This window comes from Cibotium barometz, chromosome 28 (assembly GCF_041138505.1).
Source record: "Cibotium barometz isolate CiBa-2024 chromosome 28, ASM4113850v1, whole genome shotgun sequence".
Classification (NCBI taxonomy): Eukaryota; Viridiplantae; Streptophyta; class Polypodiopsida; order Cyatheales; family Cibotiaceae; genus Cibotium; species Cibotium barometz.
The window spans coordinates 51,596,248-51,622,730 of NC_141073.1; the positions used below are offsets into that span (position 1 = coordinate 51,596,248).

Sequence of the window (26,483 nt, forward strand, 5' to 3'; positions counted from 1 at the left end):
TTGCTCAACAAGGCGTTTCTCCTTGTCAAGCATAGTGGTCCGCAAGGTTTCGGAGGATGGAGGTATGTAGTGAGGACCGTACTCGCCAATCTTCTTCACCATCGTTTTGAAGTAGTCAGACCTATTTATCATTTAAAAAAAAAAGAGGGTAAGTAATTAGAATGGCAAAATGGTGACCCGTGAATCGTGACTTGTGAGACATGATGATGAAATCATGTGAGTGAAATACGTACCGTGCCACACGAAAAGCAATGTGGTCATGGAAAAAGAAGCGGGCCACCGCGGCATCAGCCGCCTCCTTCTTTTTGGGATCCCAACTCCCCTCAAGAGTACTTTGCCGACAAGAGAGAGAGGGTGGACTAGGTTGCGGCATTGAGAAGGCGGTTTGTGTGAAGCCTCGAGTAGTGCCACGAGGAGGACGTGATGGAGGGGTAGATGAAGATGCACCACCACCCGATGTAGAACCTGATGTTTGGGTTGGAGTGACATAAGTGTTGGAACTTGGGATCCACTGCACGCACCCTTTGGCTGCACCCTTTGGCTTGCACTCAAAGCTTGATGGGCGGCAAGCTTTGCAAGAAGCTCCTTTCTTATCTCCGGTGTGACCCGCTCACAAAATTTCACCTCATGACCGGGCTTATGCAACAAATGGGCCCTCACCCTATTGGTCCCACCCACACGCTTATATGGGCAAAGCTTGCATGTCCATGGACGTGCACCCCCTGCATGAGTAGGAGGCTCGAAGTTGACCTCATTCCACCATGACCACCCATCCGTTCTACTCCTACCGCCCGCATGAGAAGAGGATGCCATGAATAGTTAGTAACTTAGTAGTAGTCTAGTAGAAGAGGGTGGAGAGAGCTTAGAGGGTAGAGTAGGAGAAGAAGTAGAGGGAAGATTGAAGTAGTCTAGTAGGAGAGGGTGGAGAGGAAGGTGGTGGAGTAGGAGAGGGAGATAGTGGAGAGGAAAGCTTGAGTAGGAGAGGGAGATGGTGGAGAGGAACTCAAGTCTTGGAAGGCTTGAGTAGAAGAGGAGTAGCTTGCAGCCCATTATATAGTATATGGCAGCTGGCTCTCTCTCTCTCTCTCTCTCTCTCTCTCTCTCTCTCTCTCTCTCTCAAACTCTCAAACGGCCAGCCCCGCCAACGGCTAGTAGCCGTTATTTGAAAAAAAAAACGACTGGAAATGTAGCTGTTGCAGCCGTCCCCGTCCCCGAATGACAATGTCCCCTCGTTCCCACGGGGGGGGCCTCCCTTGGTCACGTCCCGTCCGTACCGCCCCCCTGGCCGTTACGCAAGTGTCCTTGCTCGGGACAGCGTTCCCATGTCCCACGTGGGCGTCCTGCCGTCCGCCTGTCACTATGCTTGGACCAGGAGGAATGATTCATGAACCCTCCTTAGGGTGGAGGCTCGGAGGCCTTAACTGGCCAACGGTCGAAAGGCCGTAACACGGGCAAAGGGAAGGCTTCATCAGAGAAGTCTTCTGAGAAGAAGTCCGTCGTTGGCCGCGAGAAACTAAAGGTAGAGAGGACCTATAATGATTGTGGCGAGAAAGGCCACTATTGGAGGCAGTGTTCCAAGCGGAAGATCGAGAAGGGTGAAGATTCCTCAACAGCAATCATGAAGACTCCGGCTTTTGTGCACCTGGAGGTGATGGACACCGATGTTTCATTTTCTTTAGGCAGGGAGGAGGTTGGAGGATTCTCTGAACGGATACTCGGGAGTGGATTCTAGACAGTGGTGCTTCCAGGCACATGACTCCTTCCTGTTCCGATTTACAAGATCTCTACAGGTATTCTGGTCACATTCGAACTGGGGATACATCCATTATCCCAGTTCACAGTGAGGGCGGGTTGGAGATAGTTCCCGATGGCAGAGGGGGGAAGCATTTCTCCCAGGTGTTGTATGTTCCGTCACTTGGTTTTCATCTGTTATTAGTGCATTAGGTTTGCAAGACTGGCGTACGGGTGGAGTTTGATGAGCATTTTGTTGCTCTCCGAGACAAAGCAACAGGCCAGGTTGTTTGGGAAGGCAGAGTGGAGAATGGAGTTTACAAGCTTTCAGCACTCTCTCTCCCAGGTCCTCAGGTTTGTGATAAGTGGCAGTCTGGTAATGGCCACTTAAGTGTGGATACGCTGCAGCTGTAGGCTTTCCAGGACCAGATGGTGGATAGCTTGCCAGTTGATGGCAGCAGTTGGCAGGAACTTTCCAGTACTGATGTTGGTGGTTCTTCTGTTCGTTAGTCAGAGGAAACTGAACAAGTAACTTATGCTCTGATGTCTCGTAGTATTTGGGACAAAGAAACTCCTCTAGATGAGGATGTTCCTTCCACGGGGACCTCTCGGAAAGCCAGGCAGGTGGCAGTTGGTTACTTGCAGAAGGAGGTGGATTCTCTAGGCTCTGTGGTTCCGGATTCAGAGGGGGTGGTTGACAGGTTTCAGAAGGACTTGCGTGGTCTTCAGCAGGTTTCCAAGACTTGGCTTTGCACCGTAACAGGTGTTGATCCTTGTGAGCAGTGTGATGCCTCTTTGACTCGGAAGCAGAATGGTTCATTGATTTGGTTGATGGACACCAGATTGGACGGGAGCTTCCTGATGAGGCAGTTGAGCTCATGGTTGTAGATGACTCTTTGGGAGGCAGGATTGCGTATCCCGTGGTTTCCGCGGCATGCCAAGGATCATGGACTCTTTTACACAGGAGGGGGATTGATTGATGGAGTCCAACTCCACGGTTGGAGTGACTCAGTTTCGGGAGGAGATCCGGACACGAGGAGATCTACTTCAGGCTTAGGAGCAGTTTTTTGGAGCAGTAAGAGGCAGTCATCTTTTGCCTTGTCGTTTACAGAGGCAGAGTATCGGGCTGCTTGTGATGTTGCTTGTGAGGTGGTGAGGTTGCAGAGGTTGTATTGCAGGATTGGGCTCCCGCTGGAGGAACCCATGGTCATCTAGAGGCACTTTGTTCGTGAACAGATCGTTGCTGATGACATCTTGCTAGAGTTCTGTTCGACGGAGGACAGTACGGTGGACCTCTTCACGAAGTCGCTATCTCAAGATTTGCTCAGGCGGCACCCCAGCTCCTTGTGTGGTTGGTTTCACAGCCAGGAGCTGAGAGGGGGTGTTAGAAGTCATCTCCTGTCTATACGTATACACCAGTGTCAAATCCCCATAGGATCTCCTCGTGGAACGCTCCTGGTACAAGACTCAAAACCTACAAACAAACCAAACAAACAAGACGGGGGTGGGCTTGACTCACCTCCCAACCTCGACAGCCGTGGGCAAGCCCACAAGACTTGGTTGTCCCCACCGAGCCACGAGCTGAGCTAACTAGATGGACGTACCAACCAATCTCTACCTTGTGACGTCCCATACCGCCACGAAGCTACCCTCGCGGGCCTCGAGACTGTTGCCAGCCTTGGCTGCATGAAGTAGGTGCATGTCTGCACTAGATCCAGGCTCCTGACCATAGAGCTCTCACAAAGTCACGCAAGACTCTATATACTAATGATTAACCTTGGCCACCCTTTTATAGGCTCTTGGCCGGTCATCGGGCGTCCACACTTGGGCGCCCGCCCGTCCATACTTGGGTGCCCGCCCGTTAGTCTATCCCTAACTCAGCTCGCCAATTAGCCTGCCAGCTTCCCCAAACCTCGAAGCTAGTCTTGTGTGCGTGTAGCACACGGTAGATACACACTGTGCACATGACATACTCCCCTTTCTCTAAGAGCTCACTCCTGAGCTCACTAAAAAGCCAGGGTAATCTCTATGAAGAGTAGTCAATGTCTCCCATGTAGCGTCCTCCTCAACACACCTTCAACTTGATCTTGTATTCCGTGATAAGCGTATTACGCAATCTTCTTTCACGAAATCCAAGAATCTTTTCAGGTTCGTGTGGAACAAATGTCATGTCCTCGACATCTATGATTTCTTGAGGAGTAACTAACTGGTCTGTTCCACACCCAGTACTTCCTTAAGTCTACTGACATGAAATACAGGATGAACTTTCACATGAGAAGGCAAATCCAATTCATATGCAGTTGAACCAATCCGTCGTGTAATACGAAATGGTCCACAGTATCTAGGGGATAATTTCGGAGATCGACCTGTCCGTAAAGTCTCGGAATCTTTCGGAACTCGCAAATACACCATCGTTTCTTCATAGAACTCTCTGGGTGAACGATGTCTATTAGAATAAAATTTGTCTCGATCTTGAGCACTTCTAATAGATTCCTTCGCAACTTGTAACATTTCTTACATATCTTGCAAAAAATTACGTGTTGCATCATGCTGAAGTCCTGAGAATCCCACTGTAATAGGTGATCTAGGTTGAAAACCATACATAAGCATGAAAGGACTAACATAGGAAGATAATCCTCCCATGAACTCTGTCTTTTGGATACATATGCTCAAAGCATATCCTCCAAAATCTGATTCACTCTAAGTCTGGCCATCAGATTGAGGATGATATGAGGAACTCAAATTCAAAGTTGTTTCCAACTTCTCAACAAAAACAAGTTTCCAAAAATCACTCGTAAACTTAGAGTCCCTATCACTGACTATGTCCTGCGATAACCCGTACAGTCTATACAATTGCTCGATAAACTGCCTTGCTAATTGCGTAACTGTAATGGTCTCCCGGGTCGGTAAAAATCTAGTCATTTTTGTCAAGCAATCTACCACAACCCAAATAGAATCGTGGCCTTGATGTGTTCTTGGCAATCAGGTAATAAAATCCATTCAAATACTTTTCCATTTATTACGTGGGTTTGCAAAGGATGCAACAACCCAGCTTGTCTAAAGCGTTCAGCTTTATTTTCTTGACAAACTTGACACTTAAGAACATAATCTTCTACATACCCTTTAATCTTTGGCCAATAAAAAGTGTGTTTCACTAACGATAATGTCATGTGTACCCAGGGTGTCCAACAGAAGGGGCGTCGTGACACTCCTTAAGAATCTTGGACCTAATGTCCGGGATCTGTGGTACACAAATTTTGTCATTACGGAATAGTAAACCATTCCGAATCATCCACTGGCCTCCTATAGCCTGAATGGTGGGCTGCTCAGTCATCGAGTCTTGGTCAATCAATGAGCTCCCGTCCTGGATCTTCTGCCAAAATGGACCAAATTAACTATCAGTCCTGCAAAGCCCTCTCAATGATTGAAATAAGTCAGTAGAAATCTCGGTGAACGACAAAGTATTCACCTCTCTAATTCAACTAAGCGCATCTGCAACACTATTCATTGACCCTTTCCTATAACGAATCTCAAAATCAAAATCTTGCATTAATTCAACCCATCGAGCTTTCCTTTCTCTCAAATCGTCCGCATCACACACATACTTGATTGACTGATGAACAGTCAATACCGCAAACTTGGAGCCATATAAATAACGTCTCCAAACCTTGAGAGCGTGAATCATAGCATAAAGCTCCTTCTCAAGGGTTGGCCAACGAGATTGAGTGTCGTCTAGCTTTTTACTTTCAAAAGCAATAGGTCTACCATCTTGAAATAGAGCAGCCTCGATGGCATAGTCAGTGGCATTAGTTTCAAGAACATAAGACCGGGTAATGCTAAGATAGGTGCTTCCTTGACTTTATCTTTCAAAACTCTGAAGGCCATATCTAAATCGTTGTTCCAAGTGATAGGCTGATTTGACTTACGTCCACGACCTTTCAACAAGTCGGTCATCGGTAGTGTGAGCTGAGAGTACTCCCGCACAGATTTTCGAAGAAAAACAACAAAACCAAGAAAAGAACGAAGTTGTTTCACTGTTCGCGGTATAGGCCAGTCCAGAACCTTTTGAACTCCGTCATAGTCAATGCTCAATCCATCTCTAGTGATCTTGTGTTCCAAGTAAATGATGTCGGTCATAGTCGGTCATAGTCAATGCTCAATCCATCTCTAGTGATCTTGTGTTCCAAGTAAATGATGTCGGTCATGAAAAACTCACATTTATTTAATTTAGCATATAGTCGATTCTGTCTTAAAATAGTTAAGACAATCGTGAGGTGTCTAACGTGATCCTCAAGAGTACGACTATATATCAAAATATCATCCAGGAACACAACCACAAATTTTCCCAAATGTTCACGAAAAAGATCGTTCATCATTTGTTGGAAAGTGGCTGGAGCATTGGTTAACCCAAATGGTAATACGAGAAACTCGTAATGGCCATACCTAGTCCGAAAGGCGGTTCTTTCGACGTGCCTTTCATGAATACGTATCTGGTGATAGCCAGTACGTAAATCTATCTTCGTGAAATATTTCGCTCCTGCTAACCGGTCAATTAGGTCATCTGATCTAGGGAGAGGATAACGGTGCTTAATTGTCAGCTTGTTCAATCTCTTGTAATCTATACACATTCTCGAGGTGTTGTCCTTCTTTCTCCTAAGCAACATAGGTGCACCCCAAGGTGATTTACTTGGACAGATCTAGCCCATCCTCAAATAATCCTCGAGTTGATTAGCTAACTCATCTTCCTCAGCTTGGCTCATCCTGTAAGGTGGAATACTAACAGGGTGAGCACCAGGGATCAGGTCAATACGATGATCTACTGCCCTTTCAGGTGGTAAGCCCGATGGCAGTTCCTTAGGAAATACATCTTGAAACAAATCAAGTATCTTCTGTAATTCTTTGCTTTCAAATACACTTAATTCTTTGACATTCATAGAAGGGAGAAATGAAGAAAGTGGAATCAATACACAATGGAAAGCAGTATACAAAGAAGAATCCATTATATTACCAAAATCAACTGTATTTATAAGAGGTCCCTGAGAGGGATGTATACAGTCAGAAAAAATATGACTAGACCAATCTATCTGGCCTTGAAGAGTCTTAAACCACTCAATCCCTAATAACAAGTCTACATGTTCTAGGTGCATAATATAGCATTCCAGAGTATCGTTGTAGTCTTGAATCCGGATTGGTAGCATCTCCACCTTTCCAAAGGTTGTAGAGGGATCATGAAGTGATTGGGAGCAGAAGCTTCATAGTGTTATCTGGGTGTATCATACCATGTACAAGACATCAATTGGAACCACTCCATATGATTTGGTCTTTGGATAACATGCGATTCTTCTAATTGATTTCTTGATTCCCACCTTGCGGGTTGCTATAAACCTAGAGTGGACAAGGCATGAGTTTTCTGAACGCATTGATAAATTGGAAGCCCTAGATGAACAAAGAAGACTCGTAGTCTCGAGGATGTATACAGAAAAGCATCGAAAAAACAATGGTACGACAATAACGTGCACACAAAAGAGTTCAAAAAAGGGACCTAGTTCTAGTGTTCATCGGATTTATTTTTTTTGTGAGCTTACATTGGTGAGCTTTATAAAAAATGAGTAATATTTACGAGCTTCAAAGCACCCAATAAGATAACCACAAATGCTTATCATCACTATGAAGACTATTATAAAATAAAAAAGATAGCGCTCGCTTTCCCGCCACCCGTACGACTACGTGTACCCGCCTGCGTACGTTGCCGCCTACGTGTACCTGTGCGTGTACCTGGCTGTAACCGCCTGCCTCGTGTTGCTGCCTGCGCACCTACCTGGCCCGACTACCTGCGTGTGCCTGAAGTTGCCGCCTACGCACTTACGTGCCTGCCTCGCTGCGTGTACCACCCGACTGCCTACGTGTACCACCTGTCCGCCTGCCTACGTGTACCATCTTGCCTGCGTGCACCGACTGAAGTGCCGCCTGCGTACACATGCAGTCACAAGCGGCTGGTGTCTTCACTCAGGTGGGCTGCACAACCATTCAGGCGCCAACCAGTGAATAGCCGGCTATACCTGTCTCTCTCTCTCTCTCTCTGGGTTTTCTAGGTGCCAGTAGTATCATCTTTATTTTTCATTTTCTGGGTTTTTTTTAAAAATAAAAATAAAAAAAATCCAGACATTGTATCAGATCCACCATGATGTAACTTTTGGTCTCATAGGTCATTATGGCCTTTTGAAGACGTTAATATAACATTTCATTTCATTTCATTTCATTTCTCTCTCTATCTCTCTCTCTCTTACAAATATACAGCCGCAGTTCAAGAACATACAGCCCTTCTTCTTGCTAAGCAAACAACCCAACTAGACCACAATCTCCATCATCACGGGCTCCTACGATGAAAAAGCAACATACTTAATCTGAAAAACAACAGCATGCACAGAAAAAACAGCAAGCTTCTCGAACTCATACCTTTTCTTCGACCTCTTTTTCTCTACCTACCGACTTGCTCGTTCACGAGGCTTGCTCTAATACCACTGTCAAATCCCCATAGGATCTCCTCGTGGAATGCTCCTGGTACAAGACTCGAAACCTGCAAACAAACCAAACAAACAAGACGAGGCTTGACTCACCTCCCAACCTCGACAGCCGTGGGCAAGCCCACAAGACTTGGCTATCCCCACCGAGCCACAAGCTGAGCTAACTAGATGGACATACCGACCAATCTCTACCTCGTGATGTCCCATACCACCACGAAGCTACCCTCGCGAGCCTCGAGACTGCTGCCGGCCTCGGCTGTATGAAGCAGGTGCACGTGTGCACTAGATCCAGGCTCCTGACCATAGAGCTCTCACAAAGTCACGCGAGACTCTATATACTAATGACTAACCTTGGCCACCCTTTTATAGGCTCTTGGCCGGTCATCGGGCGTCCACACTTGGACGCCTGCCCGTCCATACTTGGGTGCCGGCCCGTTAGTCTATCCCTAACTCAGCTCGCCAATCAGCTTGCCTAGCTCCAAGCTTCCCCAAACCTCGAAGCTAGTCTTGTGTGTGTAGCACACGGTAGATACACACTGTGCGCATGACAACTAGGGCCTCTGTTGTGGGTGTGCCCGCCCTTGTTAGGTGTTTTCTCATTTTTCCCCACTCTCCATATTGTTTCCCCATTTTTTCCCTATTTTTCCATGGCTTGGGTGGTTGCCCTGTGATGGCAGCATGTCCCAGTAGCTAGCTGACTGCATGTGTTCACCCTTTGGAGCAGGCCGACTGATGTGGTCTGGTCGTGGACCTCTCAGATGCTGGCCGACTTCATTCTGTTGGCCGATTGGTGTTGAGTGGAGTCGGGTGCCTGTTGGCTGTCCCTTCTACTGGCCGACTGCTCTCTTGGGGCCATATAAAATGGTCCCATTGCCCCCATGCCATTGTATCACTTCGGGATCTTCTTTGTGTATATAGAGCAGAGTTACACGCCTCTATCTCTTTCTCTCTCTCGTGCTGTTTTTTTTTGCATTGCCTTTGCTCTTGTGTTCCCAGATTTGGTCATCATCTCTGCTGCGCATTCTGACAGTTTCAACATTTGCTTCATAATCTGAAGATAAACCCAATCCCCTTTCGAAAGCTTCATATCCCGTTGGTCTTTATTGGCCTGTCAAGTGTAGGTCTCTTGCGCTTTAGCCAACATGTCTTTTATTGACTCTAAAATCTCCAGGTAAGACTCCATCACTGTGTTCGCTTCAGGTACTGAAGACGAGGTCCTGGTCAATAGCGACTGGAATGGTCTTTCAAATGCTGCCTCATATGGAGTCCTGCCAATAGCTGAAGAAAAAGAATCATTCAAAACAGCTTGAACTAAAGGCAAATATAATTCCCACTTACCTTGCTGATCGTGGACATAACACTTCAGCACATCAAAGGCCAACTGGTTGTAGATCTCTATCTGGCCGTCCGTTTGTGGGTGAAATGCACTGGAAAAATTCAATTTAGTACCAAAGTTATCAAACAATGCCCTCCAAAAATGACTGGTAAACTTGGCATCTCGGTCTGACACTATGGGCCTAGGCCCTCTTCCTCAAGAAAGCCAAATGGGACTCTGTATCTTTGAACTTGAGGAGGAGAGGCCTCTCCCTCGTCATGTTCTTCCTGGCTCGCCAAGCATCTACAAAAGGGGTGTCAATGAGGCTCATTTGTCTACATAAAGTCTCACCGTGTGAGTTGCCTGCTTGCAAGCCTGTTACACATGTAGAGCCCTAGATAGGTGACGCTTCTCTTTCTCAAACGTGGCCGTCATGATGGATGTGGCATTTGGGGTGGACTGTTTTTTGCTTTTTCAGAACCTCAATCCATTTGGAGGTTTCTCCAACCTCTTCTTTGGTTGCTTCCATGTCTTTTCGGAGGCCTGCATGCTCCTCCCAGAATCCTGATTTGGCCTCTTGAATCCCTGTTGTGATTGCCTTCTTAGCCTTCTCTAGTTTTATCTCAAGTTTGGCATTAGCGTCTTGTAACTTGGCAATCTCTAGAGCAAGGGCTTCTTGTGTAGCTAGCTCTCCTTCCTCTTTGCCATACTTGTGCATCTCTTCCTTGCATAATTCCATACATTTCTCCATGCATGCAGCCAGGCATGCGTCCTCCAGGCTTCCATCTCTTGTCGCATCTCATCTTGTAGTTGTTTGTACATTTCCTCTACCTGGTTGTCTTTGCCTTGGATAACTAGACATCCATGCAAGATATATCAAGTTGACCCAACACTATGTGGATCAATTATCTCAAGTGCATATTAGTAAGGCCCTAATGGCTATAAAAATACTGAACAAGTTCCATTGCTACAAGAGAAAATCAGAAGTATGAGCTTATGGGAATGTAGGATGCTTGATTAACAACCATTAGTGACATCGAAAGATATTAATCAGATGCCAATGGCCAGCATTAACATCTTGCTACAACAGAAAATCAAAAGTTTGAGCTTATGGGGATGTAGGATACTTTACCAGCAAGAGATGGGCCTCCATAGGGCCAACTAAGATATGGGGAATGCAACACCATATGGTAGACACTTCTTGGAGATGGGGGCTCTGCATGAGCTAGTTATATATAATGGGCTGTCCAGATGGCGGTAGTCGGACAGCCTTACATCTTTTCCGCATGGGGGAGGCACTAGTACGGTGCATTACCTCACGGGGTCTCCCGCTCTTATACCACACATCCTAGACTTCACCATCCCTCCTCCCTCCATACTAGCTGACCACGCATTACTTTCTTTCACGATCTCATGCCCCACCTTACCGCCCACGCCCACGCCCACACCCACACCCACACCCACACCCACACCCACACCCACACCCCCCGCCCCACCACCTTCACCGAGATTCATTTCCATCATGATCTTGACCACATCTATGAGGACCACCTCTCCCACCACATTTCAGCTCTCGACTTATCCCTCCCTATCTCCACCATTGCATCCCAGCTCTCCTTCATCATCCATGACTCTGTCCATGCCAGCTTCCCCTACACCACATGCTCCACATCAAGTTTGCCAATGGGATCCCAACCCTAGAATGGATGGTATGATGAAGAGTGTAAAACCACCAGGCTTGTCCTCTTATGTGAGAGGGAACATGGGCTGATCTCAGCACATAAGATGCTACGCATCTTCTGTACATTCACTCGCCCCCCAAAAGAAACGGGCATTTCGTGCCAGACGAAAACAAGAGTTATACCAGCTCTTTTTGAGCGAGGACAACTCAGAAGCTTGGCACATTCTTGAAGGAAAAAGAGCACCTACACCTCTCACAGATCCTAGCCTTTGGGAAGCCTATGCACGTCGCTCTCGATTATCTAGGCAGAGTTTGCTCCATCCCCGATGGTAGTGGAGGCACTCCTCTAGACAGTCACATACCTCCATCGCATCAGTGACATGGATCCCCACTGGTACCCGAGAGTAAAGCCCTAGTGCTACAGTTCGCAGACGAAGTGAGCAGGCAAACCTTCATGAGACAGAGAGTTATTCTGAGAAACCTACCAGGGGACCCCATCGACTTTGATGATGACCTAACTTGGATGCAGAGACAACATAGGAAATCATGCATGCCACAAATTAAAGCAGCACGTGTTGAAGGGAAAAAGGCACATTATAGAGACGACCATGTATACATAGAGGGCAAGATGGTGGCATAGCGCCATATGGCCTATGGGACACATGAAATTATATGCAGCAGTTTGGAACTGCAATGGGGCTCTATGGACACATCCAGTAGGCTAGAGGAGGTTATGGAGAACCGGGACATCATGTTTCTGACAGAGACACATGAAAGCCCAGAGAGAGGCTTACCACGGGTAGCAGGGTACCAGTGGGAATCAGTGTATAGACAAGGGATGTGACAGGGCACTTCTAGAGGCTCAGGTGGGATCGCTATACTATTCGGACGAGCACTACACCAGCGTATCAGGGTGGTGTCGAGAGAGCTGCTGTGTGCAGTATGTGTGAAAGTTGGGCCGTCAGTACATCGATGGGTGCTGTAGGGTCCATACCAAAGAGGCCATCATGTACTTTTGAATCATAAACGTCTGCAAGCTCCCGAGTAAAGTGGAAGATGGTACGAGATGCCTGAGTGGTCGGGGGTGGCAGATCAAGAGAGCTCCTAACAGAAAAAGCCAAATAAGTATGGTCCGCACCAATGGGGCATGTAGGTTAGTGAAAGAGTCTATCAGGTCTATGCTCTCCCGCGAGCCCAATATGTAGTCCACAGTGCTACTGCCTCCTGATGATGGGAAACATGTGAGTCTTCCCAATTCTGGCCATTGTGACATCCCATTATAAATAACGAGATGGTGTCTAGCTCCAAGGTCCAGAAGGTGTTGCCCATAACCTGTACTGTCTGGCCCACTGTCCTCTGACATCCTCGTGGTCCCTGCATCTACATCGTCTAGTGCCTGTAGGATGAGGGGATCTGTGAAGTCGAATGATTCACACTGTCGATTCTGTGTGCGTGCATTGAAGTCCCCCATCAGGAGAACCTCCCCCATGGTCGAATAGTGTAGGATATCTGCGGATAGAGTGGCGTATGGAGACTCACTAGGAAGGGCCCCTCTCTCCTCTCCTCCTCCAATCTGGTCCTCCATGTGACCTGTGTTGATTTCGACCCCTTTGGTGGGAAGTAGCATATTGCCAAGTAAATTGTTCTCACCTCTGAGAGCTGTAGGGTAATCCACATGTAGCGTGCCTCTTGAGCCACAGCTTTCCACACCATCTCCAGACACAGGGAAGCCACCTAGATCCGGGGACATGCCCCAAAATAGATGGTATGATTATAAGTGCAGAGAGCTTCATCGACATCTCCGAGCCCAGATAGCGAAAGGGGAAATAACACAGCAGCAGGCCAGTAGACAGATGCCGTCTCTTACACGCCGTAAGCGACGCACATATGAGGAGGCTCAATACTGGGACATCTACCACATGCTCATGAGCAAAGATGCAGCCACTGCTTGGCGACGACTCAGAGAGCCACGCCCCCCCCACCCCGATTACTGATCCTCAACGCTGGCAGAGTTATGCAGAAGGGCTTTATGATGTTCCGCACCAGCCACTCATCCCTCGCCCCGCCGAGACTCCACCGACCTCATCGGTTTTCTTTACTACCGATATGGTATCTCGAGCTATACATAGATTCCAACATGGGAGAGCTGAGGATCACACCGGCTTACAGGGTGAGCATTTCATTTATGCAGCTGACACACTCTCTCCTTTTATTGCTTACCTCTTTAACAGGGCTATGGTAGAAGGTTTCCCGGCTGAGTGGACGATGCACACTATTGTACCGATCCACAAAGCTGGGGACATGTTGGACCCCGGTAATCACAGGACTATCATGAGCAAGTGTTTGGACGAGTTAGATGCCCAGGGGGACTATCAGATATGATTGCCAGCACCATTGGTGTGAAGCAGGGCTGCCCTCTCTCCCCGACACTCTTTGGTTTATACATCGACGAGGTAGCAGACTACATCATACACGGAGGAGGCTCTGGGATTGACATCTCAGGTACAATTGTACACATATTGTACCGATCCACAAAGCTGGGGACATGTTGGACCCTTGTAATCACAGGACTATCATGAGCAAGTGTTTGGACGAGTTAGATGCCCAGGGGGACTATCAGATATGATTGCCAGCACCATTGGTGTGAAGCAGGGCTGCCCTCTCTCCCCGACACTCTTTGGTTTATACATCGACGAGGTAGCAGACTACATCATACACGGAGGAGGCTCTGGGATTGACATCTCAGGTACGATTGTACACATTCTATTATATGCTGATGATATCATTCTTGTGTCGGATACTCGGACAGGGCTACAAAGGCATCTACAGGCCCTGGATACTTTCTGTGCGGAGCGAGGACTCACAGTAAACCTTGGGAAACCAAGGTTATGGTCTTTCATACATCAGCAGCAGTCAGATGCCAGACTATCCTTACACTAGCCCGGGGACAGGTAGAGGTGGTGGGCTCATATGTATACCTTGGGGTCACATTTACCAGCTCATCAGGGAGATTCTCTATGGCACAGGCAGCCAGAGACAGAGTGACACGAGGGTACGCAGCACTAGCAATTTTGGAACGCCAGTGTCACCAGGCACACTTCCAGGAGCCCCGTACTAAGGGGTGGCTATTTGATACACTAGTTACTCCAGCATTGATGTATGCAGGAGCAGTATGGGCACGAGGTTTGGCTACATCCTCATGGACACAGATAGATCGCCCTCAGATTTTGATGCTCTCACGGATGATCCGCAGCAAACCTTCAGTACCACATGATATCCTTCGAGCGGAGTTTGCTGTACCACGTATGTTTGTAGAGGCCATGTTCCAGACTATATCTTTTATACACAAGATGCGGGAGCTCCCACTAAATCGGGTATCTCGGGCTGCTTTTGAGGCATCCAGAGAGCTTGTTGAGGAGGGACATACCTGGTCATGGTACTCCCAGGTGGTACAGTGGATATCATCACACAGGATTGATATTGACAGATTACCACCCTTACAGTATGACCTAGCTGCACCACACAGACACCTCTCTCAGACAAAGAGGAACAGAGTCATGAGACATGACATTTGGTAGGGCCACATACAAGAGACTTGGCTATCTCCCAGTCAGCCACTCCCGACGAAGATGCTCTACTACAGAGACCACTTCTTGAGCACCTCCATAGACGGCTTCATCCAGCGACCATGATACTTGGAGGTCCACTTATCACATGGAGCTAGAGTAGCCATTGGGCGACTAAGGGTCTCATCACACCAACTAGAGATCGAGACTGGGAGAGCAGCACGCATCCCTCGAGGAGAGCGCATTTGCAGATTATGCCAGACGGGGGTAGAGACAGAGGGGCATTTTGTTTGCAAGTGTGGTGCTTTGCAGGAGATCAGGGCATGCTATCCTGACGTTTTTAGAGGGACCACATCACTTAGACAGATTTGGGAGAGATTGGACCAGAGACAGCTAGGCAGACTACTACTAGCACTACAAACACATGGAGATCTTACTTCAGACACCCGCACATCATAGCGGAGGAAGACAGTCCCAGTTGACTGACTTCTTCCAAAGAATGGCACTAGTAGCCGAGCCACACACATTGGGAGTGACATCTCAGCGAGCGGAGGAGATTTGAGCTAGGCGACGACCCAGACTAGCCGGCTACCAGACACCACGGCTACACCACAGAGAGATCTTGGCCATCCGGTCTTGACACCAGCAGGAGGTCCAAGAGCAGCTGGCACATTTTCGTTTTGATCTAGGATGCATGTTCCAGACATTTACAGCATCCTCAGATCGGATGTATGACATATTGTACCTAGACTATGGGACTGGATGGAGTTAGGAGTAGATAACATATCATACTTGTATCACCCCTTCAGAATATAGAGATGCATTAGTAGCCCTAGTACTCCATCCACACCCTCTCGTTTGTACACCACCATTGAGTCCCCTATGGTCGTGTTGTCATACTTGTACATTTTATTCTCACTCCACATTTTCCTCTTGATGACTGGAGGAACATCATTGTACTACTTGTTTGTCTCATAGGCCAATTTTGGCCTTTTGCAGACGTTAATATATCTTTCTCTCTCTCTCTCTCTCTCTCTCTCTCTCTCTCTCTCTCTCTTCGCTTCTCTCTTCCCACCCGCCTTCTCTCTCTTCGCTTCTCTCTTCCCACCTGCCTTCTCTCTCTTCGCTTCTCTCTTCCTGCTTAATAACATTCGCCGCCTGCATTTCTGCGCCCCCTTTCTCTTCGCTTCTCTCTCCCCACCCGCCTTCTCTCTCTTCGCTTCTCTCTGCCCCCTTTCCCCACCCACCCTTGCTCACCCCCTTTTCCCACCCACCCTTGCTCAGGCCCCCAAGGCAGCAACATAACTCTCCCTTGCACCTGTAGCTGAGCATCTTGTAGGTCGCATTTTTTGAGTCTCCCCCAAAGGGGAGAGGGTACCCTTGAGGGGGGACTCGTTCCACCAATAGCCCTCTCCTTTATCAGCAGCAACACATGGAAAGTAAGAAGTCTTTTGCCTCAGTCACCGCTTCACGATTACCGCCCATTCCTCCACCCGTGAGCAAGCCGACACCATGGAAAGCCTACCTCATGCAAGAACTGAAGAAACTCCAGGGAGAATTAGCAGCACTGAAACACGAGACTATCAAGAAAGATGAACAAATCAACGAACTGAAAGTGCAAGTGCAAGCCATGAAGACGAAGCAAGAGGAAGCACGAGAAGGACCCATACCTACAACACTACAAACAGAAACGACAAACCATGTTCCAAAGGTAAATTCAGTTAACTCACAAGATTTTGTTAAAGAAGTCATATCAGCGGTCAAAGAAAAGGAACGAATGGAAAGTAACAAAAAGGTAATCAGAGTCGGTGGTCTTCCTCAAGGTTGGGATAGGGCAGACATAGCTCAAGAGCTTCGAGAAGACTACATATTAGATACAGATGTACTTACAGCATAACTGAGCAAAGTAGTCTCCTTCGTGGACTTAGGAGACCCTATGTCTATTATAGTAAAGGGTACACAGGCAAAAGTCTCCTATATGGACAACAATGAGAAAATAGCAGTGATGAAGCAAACAAGGTCTCTCCAAGGGACAAAGGTATGGATAGCTGATGAACTCACCCCGCTACAACTCAAGAACAAATTGGCAGAGCTGAATAAAGTTAAAGAAGCAAGAAAGAATGGCAAATGGGCAATATACAGAGGAGGACAAGCAATCATTAAAGAATTCCGTACCCCACCCCCCTCAAGAGCAAATCCATCCATGGATGAAATATAGCTATTTTTGTTTTGAACCTCAATTTCGAACTAGATGCAATAGAACCCATTGTAATTTAAACTCTTAAGAGTCTTAAGAGTTCATTTTGAGTTATTTTTTTTTCAGTTTTATGCCTCTTTGGCATCGATACCCAGAGTGGAATGTAAATGGATGTACCTGATTTGTCCCATAGGTCGGATTCGGCCTCCCGTGGACGTTAATATAACTTTCTTTCTTTCTTTCTTTCTCCCTCTCTCTCTCCTCTTTAGATTCCCTGTCTTTTCATGCTTAATTATTCCCCACTCTCACTCTCTTCTCTTTAGATTCCCTGTCTTTTCATGCTTAATTATTCCCCACTCTCACCTACACTCTTTGGCCTATACATTGATGAGATCGCAGTATTTGTGGATAGTTTTGGAGGTAGAGGTTCACCATTGGCTCAGATAGTAGTGCCCATATTGCTATATGCTGATGACATTGTCTTGATCTCAGATTTAGCCAAGGGTTTACAGAAACACTTGGCTGAATCTGAGATCTTACGGTCAATTTGGGCAAAACCAAGGTTATGGTCTTCAACACATCGTATGGAGTGGCCTCACGATTTTCTTTCATATACAGAGATGCCCCAGTGCAGATGGGCAGAAGTATGTGTATCTAGGAGTCACTTTTACAGGCCCTTTGTTCTACATGACCACAGCTGCCACATGACCGACTTGCAAGGGGGCATGCCTCCCTAGCCCGTATGGAGAGACAGTGTTTCCAGGCACATTTCCAAGAACCTCGCACAAAGTGTTGGCTCTTTGATACTCTAGTACGACCAGAGGCTATGTATGGTGCAACCTTTTGGGGGCCAAGCCTAGGGAAGGATCACTGGAGGAGCATAGAGAGGCTATAGGTGATGATATTGTCACGCATAATCAGGAGAAAGCCATCTGCACCACATGACATTCTACATGCAGAGTTTGGGGTGGCCCCATTCGTTACAGATGCCCTTTTTCAGACTGTCGCTTATATTCAGCACGCTTGACAGAGATCGCCTCCCACGACTAGCACTAGAATAGTAACGGTGATGGCCGTGTCGTTGGGGAGGAGGGCAATCCAGCTCGTCTCAATCGCTCTCTCTCCCTCTCATAGTGTAATTGCATAGAGGGACACATGCATGGTACTCTGAGGTAGTCGAGTTGTTTCATGCACATGGCATATAGATGGACTGTCTTCCCTTGTTTCAAAAAATGTAGCTTGGATTCCCCGTACCTTGATCTCTCACGACAGGAGATCCACCGGGCATCCGGTTAGATCTACTTGGGCTACACATACACCAGTCATGGGTGTTTCTGTCAGAGATTGGTAAGAAGTGTGAGTTCTACAGAGATCACTTCTTGAGACTCTCCAAGGATGGATTCTTTGAGATCCCGGGATACATACAGATACACATGTCACATGTTATGCGTATCACGATCAGCCAGCTCAAGGTATCCTCCCACTGCTTCAAAGTAGAGATTGGTAGAGTTGAGGATATTTCACATGAGGAGAGGACATGCAGAGAATGCACCATAGGAGCAGTAGAGGATGAGGTCCATTATATTTTTCAGTTGCCCGGCTTACTACGTGATACGAGGGAGATTCCACTCCCTCTTTCGAGAGGGATTTGGACCACTCACATGGGTGATACAGTTTGAGGATCAGAGGTGCTTGGGCATGTACTTGATGGAGCTCAAACGACACAAGGATGTAGTGTTGAGGCAGCATGCTGAGAGACAGCCCCGCTCCGACAGGACACCTCACAGAGAGCCATCACATATTTTTTTTTGGTACACACATCCACATCGGAATTGTAACATGCGGAAGCTTCGAAAAAGATCGGTAACTCAAAAGCTCAGAAATCAGCACTCTTTTCGCGACGGAATTAACGCACAAACTGAATGAAGATGTGCAGAAAATAGAGAGAGAGAGGGAGAGATGGAGAAGGACACAGTATTGGGGTTCCCAAATACCCTCTTTAGGGCCCCCACCACGGATGGTGTATTTGCTTTATTAGAATGATGTAAATCTGAAAAGCAAATACAGAAATCTTGACCTTTCTTGGCTGAGAAAATCCCTGCCCCCCTTGACCTGCAGTCTTTCACCCCTTTGCTTAGCACCTTCTTGGCTTGTCTAGCCCCTTTTATGCTTGAGCTCTTGGTGAGAAATGAGATGAAATAATGGGATTGTGGGCTCACCTATTTATACTACTCCAGCAATAGCAGTCGGCCAGCTGAAGTCCAGGCGGCCAGCAATAATCATGTCCCACGACTAGATAATAGCATTAAATGCTAGGAAAATCCCATAAAATGCTGCGCATTGTTCCATATATGGCTGGGCATCATGCGCCTTATTCAGGATGGGCTGGACACTGTTTTGCAAACAGTCTGGGGGCTGGGCAGCCTGTATGGGCTGCCCCATACATGTTTGTCCTTAGCTTGCCCCTAGGGCTGTCCTATAGCCCCTCCATGGCTGGTGGGTTCAGCCAGGGCCTTCCTGGCCCTCATGGGGTGGTTTCACACTACCCCCATGCCCACACAAAGACCCGGGGTAGCCCTATGGGCTGGCCCCTTGTTCTAAAAGCAAACCCTAACTAACTACTCAGTGATCTCATCCGGTACCATACCAGATACACAGAATATCTGACATCATTCTAGAGGGAGACTCACAGCGCGGATTGGCACTGTTTCATGTGCAGGACAGTGTACACTGTTTCATGTGCAGGACAGTGTACACTTGACCTTGGACTCCTGTGCAGGACAATGCACACCTGACCTCGGACGACTGAGATGGATCCTTGGTTGACTTGTCCCGGACTGGGCTCACATGGGACCAGTTCAGGTCTTGCACCTTCTGTACAGATATGTCTACGTGGCATCCAAGTGCGGGATGCACGTGACATCCTCTTCTGCTTAACTTGACGGAAGCTGCATAGCCTCCAAATAATCCGTCAATAACGCCGGATAGTCTTCGAAAAACTCTTTGTCGAGCCATACCGCTTCATGGGTCCCTCGGTCTTGAAACTTCGTGAGGAACTGTCCCAGTCTTCGGCCTGAGCCATTCTTGAAACGGTACAGAAGGATCTGTTCTGGAACCGTAACTTCTGCTTTATCAACAATATCTGGTTTCGCTTCGTCTCTGACTTCTGAAGAAGGGATAGGACCTGCATATGGCTTTAACCAACTGACGTGAAACACATCGTGCATAGTCCAACTCGGAGGTAGCTTTAACTGCATAGACACCTCATTAATCTTTTTCTTAATGGGAAAAGGTCCGAAGCTCCTGAAAGACAACTTTGGGCATCGCTTGCCCACCTGTTTCAACCTTGCTTCATAATCCGAAGATAAACCCAATCCCCTTCCGAAAACTTCATATCCCTTCGATCTTTATTGGCATGTCGAGTGTGGGCCTCTTGCGCTTTAGCCAATCTGTCTTTTACTGACTCTAAAATCTCCTGGTAAGACTCTGTCACTCTGTTCGCTTTAGGTACCGAAGACGAGGTCCTGGTCAACAATGACTAGAAAGGTCTTCCAAATGCTGCCTCATATGGAGTCCTGCCAATAGCTAAAGAAAAAGAATCATTCAAAACAGCTTGAACTAAAGGCAAATATGATTCCCACTTACCTTGCTGATCGTGGACATAACACTTCAGCACATCAAAGGCCAACTGGTTGTATATCTTTGTCTGCCATCCGTCTGTGGGTGGAATGCAGTGGAAAAATTCAACTTAGTACCAAAGTTATCAAACAATGCCCTCCAAAAATGACTGGTAAACTTGGTATCTTGGTCTGACACTATGGTCCTAGGAATCCCGCCAATCGGGTACCAATGCCGATTGAACAACTGGGCAACATCCTCGGCGGTCACATTGGCCCTGCAAGGAATAAGCATAACAAATTTGCTAAATCTATCAACAATAGTTAAGCACTGCGTATTACGCTTATTCGGACTGGGAGGCAGATTCGTAACAAAGTCCATTGTAATGTCTTGGGAAGGACCATCAGGAATTAGCAAGGACTGTAACAATCCTATCTTCTTTCCACGAGGAGCTTTAACCTTTTGACAAATATCACAGCTTTATACATTGGCCCTGCAAGGAATAAGCATAACAAATTTGCTAAATCTATCAACAATAGTTAAGCACTGCGTATTACGCTTATTCGGACTGGGAGGCAGATTCGTAACAAAGTCCATTGAAATGTCTTGGAAAGGACCATCAGGAATTGGCAAGGACTGTAACAACCCTATCTTCTTTCCACAAGGAGCTTTAACCTTTTGACAAATATCACAGCTTTGTACATATGTAAACACATCTCGCCTCATCTTTGGCCAATAATATTGCCGTTCCAATTTCTCTAGAGTCGAATTCATGCCCCTATGACCACCTGTAATGGCGTCATGGGCATCATGGAGAAGAGCTGCTCTGAACGACTTCATGACACACAGTCGCGGCCTTTGTAGAAAAGCCAACCATCGCGTATTAGAAAGTGGCATGGTCGTGTGGCATCCAATGGTTGTTGTAAAGCTTTTACAGCTTTATTAACATGATTAAGACTTAATTAACAAACATAAGACAAATGCTGATAGAAAGATTGAGATGTTTGCATTGAGACAGGGGCCTTTCTTAAATAGAGGCCAAAAGGGTACAAGTGAAGAGACACATCCCTAGGAAGGGGTGTGGCCCTTGAGTCAACGGTTATGTCCTTTGGACTTAGGGGTGTGCCTTTTAATGAATAGACATGTCCTTTGATAGTGACCCATGTGTAAGGGTGTGATCCTTCACAGGTGTCCTTTCCGTTAATAAGGGATTAATGAGTAATTAAGAAGAGATTAAGAGAGTTAGTCACAATCGTGACATTCTCTCTCACTTAAAATAAGACTCCGGCTAAGAAGAGATGGTTGTCTTTGAAAGAATTCCTGAAGAAGTTCTGGATATTCCTGTAAGTCTTCATCACTTTGCCAAGTAGAGTCAGAATCATCAAGATCTCTCCATTTAACCAAAAATTCTGTAGTGAGTTTATGTCGTGTTTCTTTCTGTCTGACATCAAGAATTATCTCTGGAATTAAGAGTATGTGTTCATCTTCGATTTCTGGAACATAATCCAAATGATCTAAAACTGGAGAATCACCGTCCACAAACTTTTTAAGCCAAGAAATGTGGAAAGTTGGATGAATTCTACCCCAAGAAGGTGGTAACTCCAACTTATAACTGAGAGATGAGTTCTTCTTAATAATACGAAAGGGTCCATAATATCTTGGACGAAGCTTTGGGAAAATTGATTTCACTGTCTTGTATCGATGAGGGGCAATATATAATAATACCAAGTCTCCTTGAAATTCAATGTGACGACAACGCTTATTAGCTGTGCGTTGATATTGCTCTTAGACGTTGATCATCTTATCCTTAATCTGTAATAGAATATCTTGCATTTCTTGAATGAGGTGGTCTGCTAAAGCCACTTTATGTTGAAGAACAAAGTTGGCAGGAATAAGGGGAGTATGGCCATAAGCTGCTTGATAAGGTGTCATTCCAATAGCTGAATGATAAGAATTGTTATAAGCAAATTCTACCAACGGTAAATATTCTTCCCATGAAGCTAATTGAGACTGAACATAATGTCGCAGCATTTCTTCCAGAATCTGATTAACTCGTTCTGTTTGGCCATCTGTCTGAGGATGATAAGCAGAGCTAAAGAGTAAATTTGTACCAAGAGACTTGAATATCGAAGTCCAGAAATGTCCTGTAAACTTTGGATCTCGATCCGAAACTATAGATTTTGGCAATCCATGAAGATTGAAGATATACTGTATAAACAATACTGCAATATCTGAAGCTTGGGCTGCTTTCTTGCACGGGATGAAATGTGCCATTTTAGAAAAGCTATCAACCACCACAAGAATCTGTGTATTGCCTTTAGAAGAAGGTGGCAATGAAGTGATAAAATCCATACTAACACTTTCCCAGCGTTCATTGGGAACTCGAAGTGGTTGAAGAAGACGAGCTAGAACTTGTCTGCTAGCTTTCATACGTTGGCACGAGAGACACGCTGTAACAAACTTAATAACATCTTGCTTCATTTGAGGCCAATAGTATGTAGCTGTCAAAAGACGATAAGTCTTGTTGATGCCTGGGTGTGCAGCATAAGTGACCTCATGATGTTCTTTCACCAATACTCTTCGAACATGAGTATCACGAGGTACACAAATACGGTCCTGATAATATAATAAATCATTCACGATTGTATATGCGCCATAAATCTTTAAGTCGGAAGGAGTTGCATTCTGAGAATTGAGAATTCGAAATGCATTTCCAAAATCACGATCTGTTGAATAACGGTCCTTGAAACTTTGAGGTATATCCATTTCAACTGTAGAAATAGCCAAGACCGAAGCTGACAGCATATGACTGAGGGCATCCGCAACCACATTGGTAAGACTAGGAACATACTCAATTGTCATATGAAAATTGGCTAAGAATTCGACCCAACGTGCTTGCCTAGCATTCATAACTGGTTGCGTGAAGATACATTTCAAAGAATGATGATCTGTTTTCACCACTGAATCCGCACCAAGGAGATAATGTTTCCATGCACGATAGGCATGAACAATAGCTAAAAATTTCTTGTCATATACCGGGTATCTTCCTTGAATTGCAGAGTGCTTATGACTGTCAAACGCAATAGCACGTCCTTGTTGCATTAAGACGGCACCAGTGGCAATATCAGAAGCATCCGTGTAAACATCAAAGGGGAGAGTAGGGTCTGGAATAGCCATGACAGGAGTTGTTGTCAAAGCTGTCTTTAAATTTTCAAAAGCTTCTGTTGTGGCTTCAGTCCATTGGAATGCAGGAGCGGACTTTAAAAGTTCAGTGAGAGGAGCAGCTATTTCGGAAAATCAATGAACCTTTGTGTGATAGAAGTTGGCAAGTTCTAGAAAAGAACGAACATCATGGATGTTTGTGGGAGTTGGCCAATTGACAATAACATGTATTTGCTTTGGATCCACGGAAATTCCGTCTGCTAAAACAACATGTCCAAGGTATTCCAAGGATGTCTTGAAAAATTCACTTTTGCTTGGATTAATATAAAGAGCATTGTCTCGAAGCACCTGGAAAACGATCTTAAGATGTGCCTTGTGTTCTTCCATATTGCGACTGAACACCAGGATGTCGTCAAGATAAATAATGACGGACTTGTCCAAAAAAGGACGAAAAAGATCATTCATCAGACTCATAAATGTTGCAGGGGCATTGGTTAACCCGAATGGCATGACCAGGTACTCGTAATGACCATATTTTGTGCGAAAAGCTGTCTTATATTCATCACCTTCGCGAATGCGAATTTGATGATATCCAGACTTAAGATCAATTTTGGAGAAGACCTTTGCATGGAGCAATTGATCAAACAATTCATCAATGCATGGAAGAGGATACTTATTCTTGATAGTTAACTTATTAAGGGCACGATAGTCGATGCAAAGATGCATAGACTTATCCTTCTTTTTCATGAAAAGCACTGGAGCTCCAAAAGGGCTTTTACTTGGTCGAATATGTTCTTTCTCCAAAAGTTCAGTAAGTTGTCGCTGTATCTCCTGAGATTCGGTAAAAGAAACTCGATATGGAGCACGAGTAGGTGGAGCACTGCCAGGAAGAATATCAATAGCATGGTCGACTGGTCGACGAGGTGGGAGGACCGCAGGAAGCTCCTGAGGAAAAAGATCCAAGTATGGAGCAAAGAAAGGTTGCCTGAGATACATCACCTTTGTATCTATGTCCTCGGGAGGATCATTGGCTGAATAGACCATCAAAAGTGCTGAGGAACAACCACTCTTGTGGACCCACCGTTTCACTTGAAGAGCTGAAAGGGTTGGTGTAGAAGGTTGGTCTTTGATTCCTTCGAGAGCCACAAGCATACCATTTTGAGCAAATTGTATAGAATGGTTTCGGAAACTGATTAGGGGATCATATTGATACAACCATTCTTGACCAAGGATCATATCATAATGTGCCAAATTCATGACTTGGAAATCCAATTTGTCACAATAGTGCTGAATTCGAAAGGAGAGATGTTTGACAATGGTGTTACACGAGGATGTAGAACCATCAGCAAGCTCTACTTCATAAACAACACTACTTGGAGAAGTCCGAATCTTCAATCTCTGAGTTAAGGTGGTTCCCACAAAATTATGAGAACACCCACTTTCAATGATAGGGTGACTGGAAATAGAACCTTGAAGAACCAAAACCTGAGTAGACCGCTGAGGGAACGGTGAAGAGGTAGGTTGTGCTGTAGCAGTAGCGGTGATTACTGAAGCATGTGCAATAGCATGGTGATTAACTGCACGCTTTCCTTTGTCAGCAACTAGGGGTTTCTCCGCAGAAATGGGGGTTTCAGCATTAGAATTCTGTCGATGAGTTGGTCTTTTGGGGCACTCAAACCAACGATGAGGTCCATTACAAATTGTGCATAATCCCGTCTTTTGTTGATCCTGTCCAGAAGGAACAGGAGAAGGACGAGGATTGCGAGATTGCTCACGTCTTTGGTCCTGTCCACGAGCCGAACTGTGTGGTTGGAAGGAGTTAGGACGTCGGAACCGAAAGGAGGACGATCCTTCTGATCGGCGAGGTTGTGGAGAATTATTACATTGAGGATTAGGCCGGGAGTTAGAAGAGCCAGATGACTCTCTGCGACTGTCTCGGCTCATACGAGATCCACTGGCTTTCTGAAAGTCATTAGTTCGACTGGAAGAGGCCGAATTTCGAGAATTAATGTCTGCAACACGCTCGGCATATCGTATGGCATCAGCAAGATCGACAGGGTTATATTTCTGGACATCGGCACGCAGTGTGGGGTTAAGCCCTTCAACGAAGGCATGAAGTTCGTCCGCTGGGGACAAAGAATCAATCTCCAGTATCAAGTTGGTGAACTGGGAGATATAAGAGGCCAAGGAACCAGTTTGGTCCAAATGGCGTAAGCAAGTACGGGCTTGGAAGTCCACATTGGCAGGTATGAACTGCTTACGGAGGACCCGCTCGAATTTTTCCCACTTTGTAACCGTTTTTCCAGAGTGCTGTCGTCGTTGCCACCATAATAAAGCAGTGTCTTTGAGGAGGGATACCGCAAAAATCACCTTTTTGGAATCAGAAAGGGTCATGGATTCAAAGTATAACTGCAGTTTGTAGAGCCATTGGTCTAAGATGCGCTTATTGTGCTGACCACCATAAGAGTCAGGGGGTTTAATTTCCAATTTCTTTGTTTTACTGGCTTGTAAAAGACGATAAAGAGTTTTAAGGTCGTCACCTTGGAAGGAATGACGTCTTCGTCTGCTGGTACTGTTGCTGAAACATCTGCTGCTGGTACAGAACTTGTGTTGGATTGGCGATCCGTGTGAAGCTGTTGGATCTGAGAGGCCAAGGATGCCATAGACTGCTGGAGTTGCTGTTGGAACT

The 26,483-nt window shown here is 46.2% G+C and overlaps 1 protein-coding gene across 5 annotated transcripts in view; it reads left to right on the forward strand.

The window, feature by feature from the left end:
* LOC147622909 (uncharacterized) overlaps positions 1 to 26,483 on the forward strand; it is a 101,572-nt gene that overhangs the window by 14,576 nt on the left and 60,513 nt on the right. The window lies entirely within an intron of this gene.